Here is a 14,340-nt window from a genome sequence, read left to right on the forward strand (position 1 = left end):
CTACCTAAATAGACTTTGGTTCTCTAGAAAGGGAAAGAGAATGCAAATAAAGACATCGAGAGAGAACTGAGTTGAGATGACGTTGAACGTGAGAGATATATGGCGAAGAAAGGTCACTAATACACACATCTCATTTACATGAAGTCTGAGTTCCCCTTCAAGCAAACAAGTCCGACCTCGGAGCTGAGTCCGACTTCGGATCAGAAACTGGTCCGAAGGCGGCTCAAATTAGTATGGAAATTATAATCACCGCGATGTCGATTGCATATGTATTGGTGTGGTGAAAATCTCCATTCCGAGAAAACGGAGCCGAAGGCGGACCTGAGTCGGAGCAGCGAAAACCTACCAGAAAGAGGAATAAAAAAAGGATGACGTTTCGCATTTGTGACCAAAAAAAGAACAAGATTTATTTTTTTTCACTGAAACTGTTTTATTTTTTATTTTATTTTGGCAAACGAAATTTTCACAATAAATACAATATAAAATACAATATATTTTTTTCATTTTATTTCATTTGATGCTGCTGCTGTTGTTGGTGTTTTTTTTTTAGATACCCAATCGCATGTTTCACCTTCTGGATTTTTCTTAGAGATTACATCTACAACACAAGCAGAAACAACACTTTAATCCAAACACTTTGAGCGATATATACAACATACCTTTTTTGTTTTCCATATTGTTTATAATTTAATATAATTGTTTATAGTTAATAATCTAACATTATACAAACAACGACACGAGACACGACGCGACCAAACACTTCAACAAAAAATAACATAATGACGCTTTGGCTCTTGTTGGCCTTGTCTTTCTTTTCCTTTTCTCATTTTTCACCACGATTCTCGTTCGACTTTTGTGTTCATACACAAAAAGTTGTAAGTGTGTGAGTGCAACCCCGATTTTCGCGGTCTGAGGTCGGAGTTTCTTTGTTGAACTCAGTTTTCTTGCTTGAAGGGTCGTCATTCGGGGACACCCATTCTTAAAATGCATTCACATTCCTTTTGCATACCTACACACAATTACCCCGTTTGTATGGCCAATTGATTCCGAATTGAATCAGGATTTAGGTCTATATATACCTGAATCGAATTGAATCCGGATTTGTCGATCCGATTCGGGGAGCTGAATCGAATCGAAAATATGCATATATACCTAACGAATTGAATACTCGAGATATAATTTATGGTGGAAATTGTGTGTGATTGTCTTCTTATTTGCAAATTCACTGTATGTATGTCTAATGATATCTAGTTTTACTTGCACTTTGTTTTTGGTTAGATTTTTCTATTTTACTGCAAATATATTAAAAAGAAAAATTGTTTTTTCGATTCTATTTCAACTCGATTCCTCGATCTGGCACTTCCATATACCTGGATCGAAATTTCGATTCAGTTTCAATTCGATCTTTAAATCGGTCCTACAAACGGGGTAAATTACTCAATCGCGCCATCCAAGGAAACAAAAACAAAACTAAATTGCAAAAAAAAACAAACAAAAAACCAACCCAAATATGTACAAGTAGATACATATTCCTTATTCTTTCTTTCTCTTCTAATAGATCTTTTGTGAGTAGGTTAGGTACTGAACTACTGAGTAAGTTTTTTTGTTGTTTTTTTTTTTCATGAACCGTTCTCGTTGAGCCAGCCTGACCAACATCAACCGTATTTTCTTTTAATAGAAAGAAACAATAAACGTTCGCCAGGAAGACTCGATACTCGAGCCACAAGGTCTATTTCTATGGACAGAAAGAAAAAAAAAATATGTGCAAAACGGTCTTGAGTGGTAATGGTATCTGAGTTCTATTTTCTTTGGTGCTCTTTTACTTCAAAACGACGATTTTCTATTAGCCATTCCATTTTTTTAATTGACAAACAATATTGCAACACCACAGATCACTTCATGCTCATATTTTTATTCCTCATCCCAACCTACCTTATGAAAAAAATATTAGAGAAAAAAATGCATATATTGTACAGGTTGTTTTTTTAAATACGTCCACAATCCATCTGCACACACACAGCTCTATTTTTCTTCCAAAAATCCCGCCTTAAAAAAGAAACAGTTAAAACGGGATTTTGCAATGCAAAAACACAACAAGAATACAAGAAAAATAAAATGCACGACTGGGGCCGCACGTACTTGCTCTTGCAGTTCAAAGCACTTTTATGTTAGCTTACTTGTAGATTATAAGAGCTGCCTCTATATACATTTTTAAGAAATTTGGTTGGGGAAAACATAAAATTTAGTTTTTATTTGACTTGACTTTTTTGAGAAAAACTAAAACGGCAGTTTTACTGCAATTACTTCGAATATTACGTATGCAAAATTTTATCAAAATCATTAGAGCCATTTTTGAGAAAATTGCAATAACTCCATAATGATGTACGGGGATATTTCCACTATCCGCATTTTTTGAGAAAAACTAAAAACGCAGTTATGTTAGAACTATATACAGCATTACGTGTGTTAAATTTAATCAAAATCGTTAGAGCCGTTTTCGAGAAAATTGCAATAACTCGAAAATTTTGTATGGGAGGTATACGTTCTAAGCGAGATATTAAAAAACAAAAAAAACCAACCTTGGAAATTACGAAAAAAACATCCATACCAAATTTCAAAAAAATCCGTTCACCCGTTTAGGCTGTAGCCACTTGTACAGATGGACGCACCGACGCACAGACGCACAGACCGACGGACGTCATGACAAAGCCCACTTTTTTGGACTTCTCCATCATCGTAATGTTAGTTTTGATTAAAACCTCGAATTTTTTTTTTGACACGAAACCAATACTTGCCCTATAGAGCAAGTAAAAATCAAAGATACAGAAAAATAACGATTCCAACCAGCGTTACCGTTAAGCGACTTTAGTCGCTATTAGCGACCTTTTTGAAGCCTTAGCGACCAAGCGACGACTTTTTATTTAAAGCGACTTTTTCACTAATTTCATAATAGCGACTTTTTTTTTCTTTCTAAAAATTGTATTTCTTTATTAATTTTGAACATTTAGAGCTTCAAATTTGTGTTTCTTTTTTCGTTCTGAACGTATTCTGAGCTAGTTCAGAGCACCATCGATGGACTCAGAATAAAATAACTGAGCAGACCGAGTTGAATGCTGAAGGCTGAACACAAGCATTTAGCAAGTGAAATTGAAAAAAATTTCAAACAAATAAAATAATGGCGCAAGAGTGCAGTAGTCGTTCTAGTTTTTTATTTTTATTCAACCCTTTTGGACCCAGCGTTACTCTCATGTAACATATTTTTAAAAAATCGTAAAAAATATTCCATTAAATATTTTTTTTAGGTTTCGATGGCTTAATTGAAAGATAATAATGCCTATTTATTTATTTAATATGTTAAATGGTTACATTAGAAATAAACTTAAATACTAACAATGGAATTATTAAACCACTGGATTATTACAAAAATTTAGTCAAATATCATACCTTTAATTTTTGTTAATCGAAAAAGGGACTGATATTCACATTTTTTTCTTTTTTTTGCAAACATTTTTTTATATATGGTCATAGTTTTGAAAAAAGATATAGAAAATGTTAATGCAATGAAAAAAAAAATGTTAATTTTCAATGAAAAAATTTAGTGAGCACAGCATTTTGAAGGCAATTTAATCTTCTTTTTTTCTTTGGAGCAATGTTTATGTCTATCTCAACCCAAAAAAAATGTATAACTAAAAAAACAAAAAAACTCAAAAATTCGATTTTTTTGATATTTTTTTTATGATTGTTTCGACTACTGTGGTATGGAATTTTTTTCAATTTTCAATTTTTTCAATTTTTAAAAAACATTATTCCAATAGGAAATTTAATTCTCTATAAAAAATTTTATATGCAATATATCAAAATTTTGCTTGGTTTACGAGGTATATTGAAAAAACCAAAAAGGGGGCTTTTGCACCCCTATCTTCAGTTTCCACCCTCTCATTTAATAGCACTCCGCAATTTTATCTTCTTTTATAACCCATTCAACGATTCCTGCAATAAAAACCCGTGAACGTCTTAGTTCCTTTCTAAACTACATAATCAATAGCCTATTAAGATCCCAAAATGAAGACTGTTTTTTTTTAGTTTCTAATTTCGTTATTGTTAATGAAAACTTTGTTTCAAGACAACTTATGTTTATTTTTCTATGTAAAAACATATTATGAAAACGATTTAGCGACTTTTTTTTTTTAAATAGCGACTTTTTCGACAAAAAAGCGACTTTTTTTCAATTTTTCAGGTTAGCGACCTTTTTTTTCTAAAAGCGACTTTTTTAGCGACCTTTCAAAAATTTTCAACGGTAACGCTGATTCCAACTCAAGACCGTTATGCCCATGATTTTTTTTTTTCTTTTCTCTCCAAACAAAAAGATCTTCTCGCTCTGTCTGAGCGAGAGCCGTGAAAACACATGATGACATGATACTCAATCTCAAAGACCACGTAAAAGAGAATCAGAGAATAAAGAATCAAAATTCCAAAGATTGAAAGAGCTTTTTTAAAAGCTCTTCAAAGTGGTGATTTTCAGTTTCATGTCACTTTTTTCTATGAAGATGAGACATCTGTATATAATTATTTGTGATTTAGCCTTGAATAAATATAGCTGTGTGAATTTGGATAGACCAAACAAACCAAGATTATTACCTAATTATTATTTTTATGCAAATATTTAGGTATATCAATCCAATTTACTTTCAACACCTTTTTAATATTGAGTTTTTTAGAGTAACCAATGCAATGAACTCAGTTCGTAACTGAATCGATTTTGTTTTTTATTTACTAGCCCAGTCATTTTAGTCATTTTTAAGCCCAATCTGCGGAAAAATTCCTACTGGGCTGAATTTTGGTATACAGCTTAATGACGGCTTTGTTATGAAGATTTGGAAAATCGACATTGATATCACAGACAATTATATACAGATATCGCATCCCATAGAAAAAAATTGTCATCAAAATTTTTTCCAGCCGACACGTTTCAGCCGACAAGAGCTTTTTAAATTGGAATCAAAAAGAAGAAGAGAATTTCTCAGCCGACAAAAAAAGCTTTTTTTTTAAATTAAAAAGAGAACAATAAAAAGGATTTCTTACGACCATGACCTTATTCAGTACTCAGTCTCCCGCGAAAATAAAAAAAGGAGTGCAAGTGGGTAGATAGATGTGATTTCAATTCGTCTTTGACTTTCTAACCAATCAGCTGCTGATTTCAAATAGGTATATATCGTCGGCGTAAAGCAAAATTGTTCTAAGTACATAGGATTCCTTAAGGACTAGGAACAATTTTGCTTTATAGGCCAGTCATTATATACATTTGGAAATGCAAAATGACCGAGAAAGCTAAATTTTGGATATGTTGTAGAGGATGCTTAAAAAAGCTTAACTTGAAGTTTTCGACCAAGATTTCCTATGAGCTTTTTCCGCCATTTTGAAAAAAAGGATAAAATTGGTTTTTTGACAATAACTCAGCTATCTGACGAGATGCGAAAATTTTACAAGGAGTTTTTTTGTAGCTTTTTACGAGTTCTACAATTCATGCATACACTTTTTTTGTGTATCATGAACCGTTTTCGAGATATCGATTAAAAAAGTCAAAAATTTAGGACATGCCATTTGTTTTTTGACATAATCTATTTTTGGGTGATGAATATCGAAAAAATTATTAACATAAAATTTGTAGACCACATTCAGACCTACAATGTCGTATTTTTATATTTTTTTTTGGACAAAAATTATGACTTCCAGCCGGCCGCAAAGTCGTTTAGTCCGCACCCACCGCCAAGCAAGCCGCCCGTGTGGTTGTAAAAAAAACAATCATTCATGTTTTTTTTTAATGTTTATATTATTATATCAGTAACACATACATACAAATGTATGTACTTATTTAATAAATAACACTGTGCAAGTCGAAATTCTTGACAGGCGCGCGAATAACTATTTCGCCATATTTCGGACCCGAGAAATCCATTGGCATCATTAGTTTTTCGATTTATCGGTACGACTTCGAACAAAATTTTTTTTGAAAGTTTTTTCAATTATTTTGAGAATTTTCCACTGTTTTTAGTCATTTTTCAATCAAAAACATTGTTTATATTGCTAATAATTCTGCTCAAACGTTATTTGCTACCAGTAGAAAGACATTGTAAACAATTTTGAACAATTTATTTGAAAGTTTAGTGATTTTTTTTGAAATTTTAAAAAAAAAATCGAAATTTTTTACATTGTTATCGTTTTTTCGCTGTTTTTGTTCTCTTTTGCACAAATACATAGCATGTTTTCCATTAAAAATTAATTTAACTGTTAATTTAGTGTTGGATAAACTTTGACATACTATCGATAGCATCGATAACAAAAAAATATCGAGTATATCGATACTTCACAAAACTATCGATAGTTTCAATACTTCCAAATTATTATACCACAAGGCTACCGATATTTTTTCTTAAAACTATCGATACAATCGACAATGGAAACTATCGATATCTACCAAACACTATGTTAATTCGTTGTTTACATCCAATGTCAAACGAAAACTTAACTTGTAGTTCAAATTGTGTTTAATTAATTTCAAAGCTATCGATAATATCGGTAGCCTTGTGGTAAAATAATTTGGAAGTATTGAAACTATCGATAATTTTGTGAAGTATCGATATACTCGATATTTTTTATGTGTTATCGATGTTATCGATGCTATCGATATTATGTCAAAGTTTAACCAACACTAAATTAACAGTATAATTAATTTTTAATGGAAAACATGCTATGTATTTGTGCAAAAGAGAACATGTTTTTGTTTTTGTGCGAAAAAACGATAACAATGTAAAAAATTCCGATTTTTTTTAAAAAATTTCAAAAAAAATCACTAAACTTTCAAATAAATTGTTCAAAATTGTTTACAATGTAGCAAATAACGTTTGAGCAGAATTATTAGCAATATAAACATTGTTTTTGATTGAAAAATGACTAAAAACAGTGGAAAATTCTCAAAATAATTGAAAAAACTTTCAAAAAAAATTTTGTTCGAAGTCGTACCGATAAATCGAAAAACTAATGATGCCAATGGATTTCTCGGGTCCGAAATAGGGCGAAACAGTTAATCGCGCGCCTGTCTCAAAAATTTTGTTCAAAAAACTTGCACAGTGTAATGAGAAGAAGATGGTAATGGTTTTTTTGTAATCCCCAAATTTGTAAATACAGTATATTGGCTTTTTGTGTTGATTGTGCATTTTGTAATTTGCTTCAATCTCTATATTATTTAGTTCATCAAAATTGCAATTAGATCAGTGCCAATAATTTTCGAAAATAAAAAAAATTATTAGCAGCATATTGGTGGTTGGAAAATTTAGGATAAAATGGTGTATGAAAGCGGAAAAATAAATTGCGGCTTGCTTGGGGGTGGGTGCGGACTAAACGACTTTGCGGCCGGCTGGAAGTCGTAATTTTTGTCCAAAAAAAAATATAATATAAAAATACGACATTGTAGGTCTGAATGTGGTCTACAAATTTTATTTAAATAATTTTTTCGATATTCATCACCCAAAATTAGATTATGTCAAAAAACAAATGGCATGTCCTAAATTTTTGACTTTTTTAATCGATATCTCGAAAACGGTTCATGATACACAAAAAAATTGTAGAACTTGTTAAAAGCTACAAAAAAGCTCCTTGTAAAATTTTCGCATCTCGTCAGATAGCCGAGTTATTGTCAAAAAAAAAAAAACAATTTTATCCTTTTTTTCAAAATGGCGGAAAAAGCTCATAGGAAATCTTGGTCGAAAACTTCAAGTTAAGCTTTTTTAAGCATCCTCTTCTCGGTCATTTTGCATTTCTAAGCCGTTTTTTCCGACATAATGACTGGCCTATTACGCCGACGATATGTACATAAACTGTATGTAATTGAAAATATTTTATAAGAGTGTCGGCTGATTTTGAGATTTCATGGGCACTGGGCACCGATCAGATTGTTCAATTGTGTGTAGACATATAGGCATACATATGAGGTGCAGAGTGTTGGTGAAATATGAACATGAGCATAGTGTGCGTATCCTCTTATACATTAAGACTGGGTTCCCTTTTTCAGCAAAGTTAAATCTCATGTAAAAGCATTTGTGTGTAATGATAATGAAGAAAAAATGGCGCAATGTTCTGTAGCCGGACGAAAGTAAAGTCAAATTAGTGGGATCAGATTGCAAAAGATGGGTAAGGCGTCCAGAGAACGCAGAATTCAAACCGCAATACGGAAAACAAACGCTTAAACACGGTGATAGAAACATCATCGTGTGGAGGTATTTTTCTTGGCACGTAGTAGGTATAACTTTTTGGATTAAAGAAAACATGGACCAGCATTTGTATCCCAATTTCTTAGAAAAAGTTTTCCTTCCCTATACGGAATGGAAAATGTCCCTAAAATGGCAGTTTATGCATTATAATGACCGTAAATATACATTGGGTCCAGTTCAAATATGGATTTAGGAGCATAGAATTAATGTTATGTCTTGGTTTGTCCGATCGCCGGACCCAAGTCCAATTGAAAATTTGTGGGCTATCGTTGAGAAGTCATTATGTGCAAAAAAGTCGAGAAATAAGGATGAGTTGTGGCAAAAACTTCAAGAGGCTTGGTATGCAATACCGAGACGCACTTCTCGCAAATTAGTCGAATTAATGCCTCCGAAAGTATGTGCGATGATGGCAAATAAGGGCTTTTCGACAATATATTGGTTTTGACCTCAAAAAGAATTGAAATATGAAATAATTTCCAATTTTTGAGCAGTGGTCCTATTGTTTCGACCGCTTTAGAAATCAATTTATTTTCGTATTTATTTATTTTTTTTATTTAAACAAAAAACCTTGTTAGATAATGAATTGATTTAAGTTCCTGATTCTGTAAATTGTATATTAATAATTTTTTTTCTTTTAAAAACAAATAAAAATATGTGTTTTATGATTTGTTTTTAAAGTAAGACGAAGTGGTCTTATTGTTTTGTCCATCACTGTATATTGTTTTTGTTCCGCATCTTTAGTTAAAAGGGGTTTTAAAATCGGTTATTAATTTGACTCCTCTTTCTGCCATGTCATTTACGACTTTAAGTGATTGCACCTTTTTAAAGCCTACTTTAAAATGCAAGTTTCCGAGCAAAAGATTTTGAGGTGCTTTGAGAAAACTTGTGTCTATTTTAAATCGGTTGAAAAAGTTCAATGTTTCCTTGTTCATCCTTTAAATTTAATTTTACAATTCGCAAATTAAAAAATAGTGTTATTTGATGAGACGGATAGCCTTCAAGAAAAATTTTTTCACGGGTGTTTGCTGCCAATGCCATATCAACGAACACAAAATATATGTGGAAAACACCTAAAATTCTTAAAACTTCTTAATATTAATAATATTAATATTAATAAAACAAAAACGTAACAGAATTAATACTCACATTTTATTTTAAGTTAATTTATTTTATATACAAATTGAAATTAGCAAAAACCGCGCGAGTTTATTTTAATAAAATTATTAAACTACCAACGAAACGACTCGTTTAAACTTCATAAAAAAAGCAACAAATATGTATTTTACAACTGCACTTTATTTTTTTTGTCTATAAAAAAAAACATTCCTTAATTATTTTTTTGTTTATATAATTCATTAATTTTAACAAACACATTTTGACAAACAATAGGCGTGTTTTTTTGGCATCGCTATCTGCAGCCAAATTGTATTTCCCAAAAAAACGTATCCGCAGTTGCCCATCCGCAGCTGTCTAGCTGTCAGATAATAAAACAAAAACAACAAAACCGAATTTTATTCAAAAATATTTTTGAGTAGTTTTTACGCATAATTTATTGATTTTTAAACGTTAGAAATGAAACAGACCAAATTAAATTACTAAAAATGGATTAAATTACTAAAAATGGATTTTCCTGATTTTCCATTTGTACATCCATCTGCATTTGTTCAAAGTTTGATTTTTTATTTTGGTTTTGCTTTCGGATAAGTTTTTGACATATTGGGATATGTTCGTAGATTTGGGTACAGTCGTCGTTCATGAAATTGGAGTTTTTATAGGTGACCCGTTTATATGCAGGGTCGAAAGATCGAAATTGAAATTCGTATGTGAAATGTGGAAGACTTATTTTAATTTTGACAATAAGGGTCAAAATTTGTATAAATAACTTTTACTTAACTTTAAGGTATAACTACAACGGCCACGTTTTGCAAAAAGTCAAAAGTCAGAAAAACTTTAAAAAAGTAATTAGAAATGTCGTTTTCTAATTATTGCTTTTAAAATTTTTGTGTAAAAATCTCATATTTTTTCTGATAAATAGTAGATGAAATCTACTTTTGTATCTAATTGCACTCGAAAAGTGTTCATATAAACTTAACTTTTTAAAATAAAACAATAACAATGTTCAGCAAAATGTCAAACAGAGAAGTGTGTTTGAAGTGCTTGTACTTATATGTGTTCAAAGTCTCAAATAGATCATGAAATCTGGCGCTAGAAAGAAAAAAAAAATACTTTTGTAAATTTCCCACGTTTTGCAAAAAGTGGCCGTTGTAGTTATACCTTAAATCTCGCAAATAAAAACGACATTACAGAAGAAAAATATATAACACCGTATAATAATTATGTGCGACTTGTTCCTTGATTTTATTTCACTAAAAAGCATTTAAAGATATAGAGTAGGTTAAGTTTTCATCAATGGTAAATATGTATATAAATGAAATGTAGAAATAATTTTATGTGTGCGTTCCAATATTAATTCAAAATAAATTAAATAAAAGAACGCACTTTAAGTGCGTTGCAGATTGCACTCTGCGAACATAGCTTCGAGACTCTTGATTTATCCGATTATCCGAAATTTTCTCCGATCGAGTATCGATACTCGAAAAAATGTCAATTTCTTATCCGCAGCTAGATTTAAGTTTAAGTTTTATCCGCAGCTGGGTGTTGTATTTGTAATACATGGAAGCTCCCACTGCAGATAGGGATAGCGGTGCCAAAAAAACACGCCTAATGATCTTGCAAAAAATATCTACTATCTACCTACTCTCTGCATCATCTTAATAATTTCATGAATGATTTCTGCCTGCCTGAGTGAGGAAATAGGAAACAAAAAAAAGTATTATGTAAACACAAAAAAAAAAACAAAATATAACGAGAAAATGAGAGCGCAAGAGCAAGTTTTTTTTCAATAAATAGAAAAGAACAGAAAAAAAAAGTTCATCAGCGCCAGCTTATGCGTGGCATTCTTTTGAACTTAATTTGCATGTGTGCGTGATCAATGGAATTTTCAAATTAAAAAAAGCTAAAATAGACACTTTTTCAACAATTTATATTAAAAATACTGTGAGCAAAAATATATATTTTTTTTTGAAACTGATTTGAAATATAATGAAAAAAAATAATAAAAATAAATTGTGGATGCTTTGACTGCCCCTTCCTCAAAAACGGAATGCAAATATTGGTTTATTAAAATCAAATTTTTGGTGTGTAGATAAAAAAAATATTTTTTTTTGGCAAACGGGTTGCATGAACAACTTTATTAACTTCTCATTAAAAAATACAAAAACATTTTAAAAAATAATCACGCTTTGCCCCACGACTAAAATACTAAAAAAGTGCATTTTGACACCTTTCCTTCAAATGAACCGTTCAAACTAACTTCAAATTAAATTTTAGAAATTTTATTGGATTCTCCTAATTTCACTTTATTGTTTTCTTTTTGTTTCATCTAAAAACACTAATAAACGGTAAAGTTATTCAAAGAAGAGTGAGTAAAAAAACATGAAATTACAACAAATTAACGAAGCTTTTTTTTTATTAGAAAATACTAATACTTTTTTTTTGTTTCCTATTTCCTCACTCAGGCAGGCAGAAATCATTCATGAAATTATTAAGATGATGCAGAGAGTAGGTAGATAGTAGATATTTTTTGCAAGATCATTATCTTTGGTTTTCAAAAAGGGTTGTTTTGTTCTTGTTGACTCTTTGGTTTTTCCTAACAATTCATTTCGTGTTTATAATATCGCACCCGCGCTTGCGAGTTGACACTTTTGGGTTTTTTTTTGTGTCAGCGAAATTCTTTGCACTGTGTAATATTCACATCGCTCGTGCGGGGATATAGGTAAAGGATTAGATATGTGGTATGCATTTGTTTGTGTGTAAAAATGTGTATTGACATTTGACATGGGCTTGTGCACAATGATTGATTTCCATATTTAGGTTGATTTCTGGGTTGTATTGTTTATTATACTACACTCGCGCGTGCGTGCGGGGTTATATAATATAAATATGTCCTTTTGTTTTTCATTGTCTACAGAAGCAAAAAAGTAGCTAATGCCTATCTGAATTTATAAATAAAATATAAGTTTGAAAAAATAGATCATTGTTTTTCAAAGTGTTGAGCTTGAAAATTATTTTTGAAAACTTCCCTAAACTTTGATTACATAATTGTAAAATTAATTTCAAGGTTTTAAAAAAAGTAACTTACCTATAAGTTATTAATGCTGCCTTATTTTTGTTTCCTAATAATGTAGGTAGGTATAAGTAAATAAAAAACAAAATCGATTCAGTTACGAACTGAGTTCATTACATTGGTGACTTTAAAAAAAATCTTTATTAAAAAGGTTTTGAAAGTAAATTGGATTGATATCGAGTCCATCCTCAAACAACATACACATAAGAACCTAAACATTCTATATATTGTAAGTAAATACATTTCCATGTCAGCCGGCACGCGCGTGTGCGAGACAACGAAGAACAACTCAAAAGTGAGCAAGAACCTGAAAATCAATCCTTCTGCGCATCTACCTACTCATATTTTTATACAAACTACACAAAGGATACTGTCAAGTATATTATATCAATGCACCCATATAACATATCCTCTACCTGCTTCTCCGCTGAACAACTATAATTATTATTATAATGCAAAAAAATTCTCTGATACACAAAAAACTCAAATGCCATCCACAACAGCAACATGGAAACAAGTTTCTTTTTCATTTCAAAAATAAATAGGTATACACTCCAGAAATCTTTCATGAAAATATTGAATTTCAAACCAGTTTTCGTCCACAAACACCATATCCATATAAATTTCTATGTAGTATACCTACATCCATTTGCATGTCACCCCGCACGCGTGAGTGCGATGCCGATCTCACAACCCTTCAAGCAAGAAAACTGAGTTCAACAAAGAAACTCCGACCTCAGACCGCGAAAATCGGGCTTGCACTCACACACTTGCAACTTTTTGTGTATGAACACAAAGTCGAACGAGAATCGTGGTGAAAAATGAGAAAAGGAAAAGAAAGACAAGGCCAACAAGAGCCAAAGCGTCATTTTGTTATTTTTTGTTGAAGTGTTTGGTCGCGTCGTGTCTCGTGTCGTTGTTTGTATAACGTTAGTTTATTAATTATAGACAATTTTATTAAATTATAAACAATATGGAAAACAAAAAAGGTATGTTTTATATATCGCTCAAAGTGTTTGGGTTAAAATGTTGTTTCTTCTTGTGTTGTAGATGTAATCTCTAATGATGAAGAAAAATCTAGAAGGTGAAACATGCGATTGGGTATCTAAAAAAACACCAACAACAGCAGCAGCATCAAATGAAATAAAATGAAAAAAAATGTATTGTATTTATATTGTATTTTTTGTGAAAATTTCGTTTGCCAAAATAAAATAAAAAATAAAACAGTTTCAGTGAAAAAAAAAAATAAATCTTGTTCTTTTTTTGGTCGCAAATGCGAAATGTCATCCCTTTCTTATTCCTCTTTCTGGTAGGTTTTCGCTGCTCCGGCTCAGGTCCGCCTTCGGCTCCGTTTTCTCGGAATGGAGATTTTCACCACACCAATACATATGCAATCGACTTCGCGGTGATTATAATTTCCATACTAATTTGAGCCGCCTTCGGACCAGTTTCTGAACCGAAGTCGGACTCAGCTCCGCCTCAGGCGGAGCGGATTCGGACCGAGGTCGGACCTGTTTGCTTGAAGGGAAAGAGACAATGAATGAAAACGATAACCAACATCCTGAGAGTAAAAAACCAGAGAATTCGATGGCGAGAGAGCGAAACACATTCACTAATACACACAAATGCTTTTACATGAGATTTGACTTTGCTGAAAAAGGGAACCCAGTCTTTATAAATGGGTAAATGTTAACCCATTTGATACACCATGCTAGTGTCAAATTTTAACCAAACGTCATATTTTAACCAACATTTTAACGCAATTCGCACACGGCCTGAGTTATGTGTAACAACACTACCTTTAATTTAATATATAAAAAGTGAAAATAACCCCCACTGTTTGGATGCTAGAGCTAATTTTCTGCGAAAAACAGTGAAAAAAACAGA

At 31.7% G+C, this 14,340-nt stretch overlaps 1 long non-coding RNA gene across 1 annotated transcript; it reads right to left on the reverse strand.

The window, feature by feature from the left end:
• Positions 1 to 426: 426 nt before the first annotated feature.
• On the reverse strand, positions 427 to 2,281 carry LOC129905984 (uncharacterized). The gene is made up of 2 exons (XR_008770685.1): positions 660 to 2,281; positions 427 to 598 (listed from the first exon to the last, which is right to left on the reverse strand). It is a non-coding gene; the product is annotated as an uncharacterized LOC129905984 (long non-coding RNA).
• Positions 2,282 to 14,340: the final 12,059 nt, after the last annotated feature.

The sequence above is a fragment of the Episyrphus balteatus genome, chromosome 1 (assembly GCF_945859705.1).
Source record: "Episyrphus balteatus chromosome 1, idEpiBalt1.1, whole genome shotgun sequence".
NCBI lineage: Eukaryota > Metazoa > Arthropoda > Insecta > Diptera > Syrphidae > Episyrphus > Episyrphus balteatus.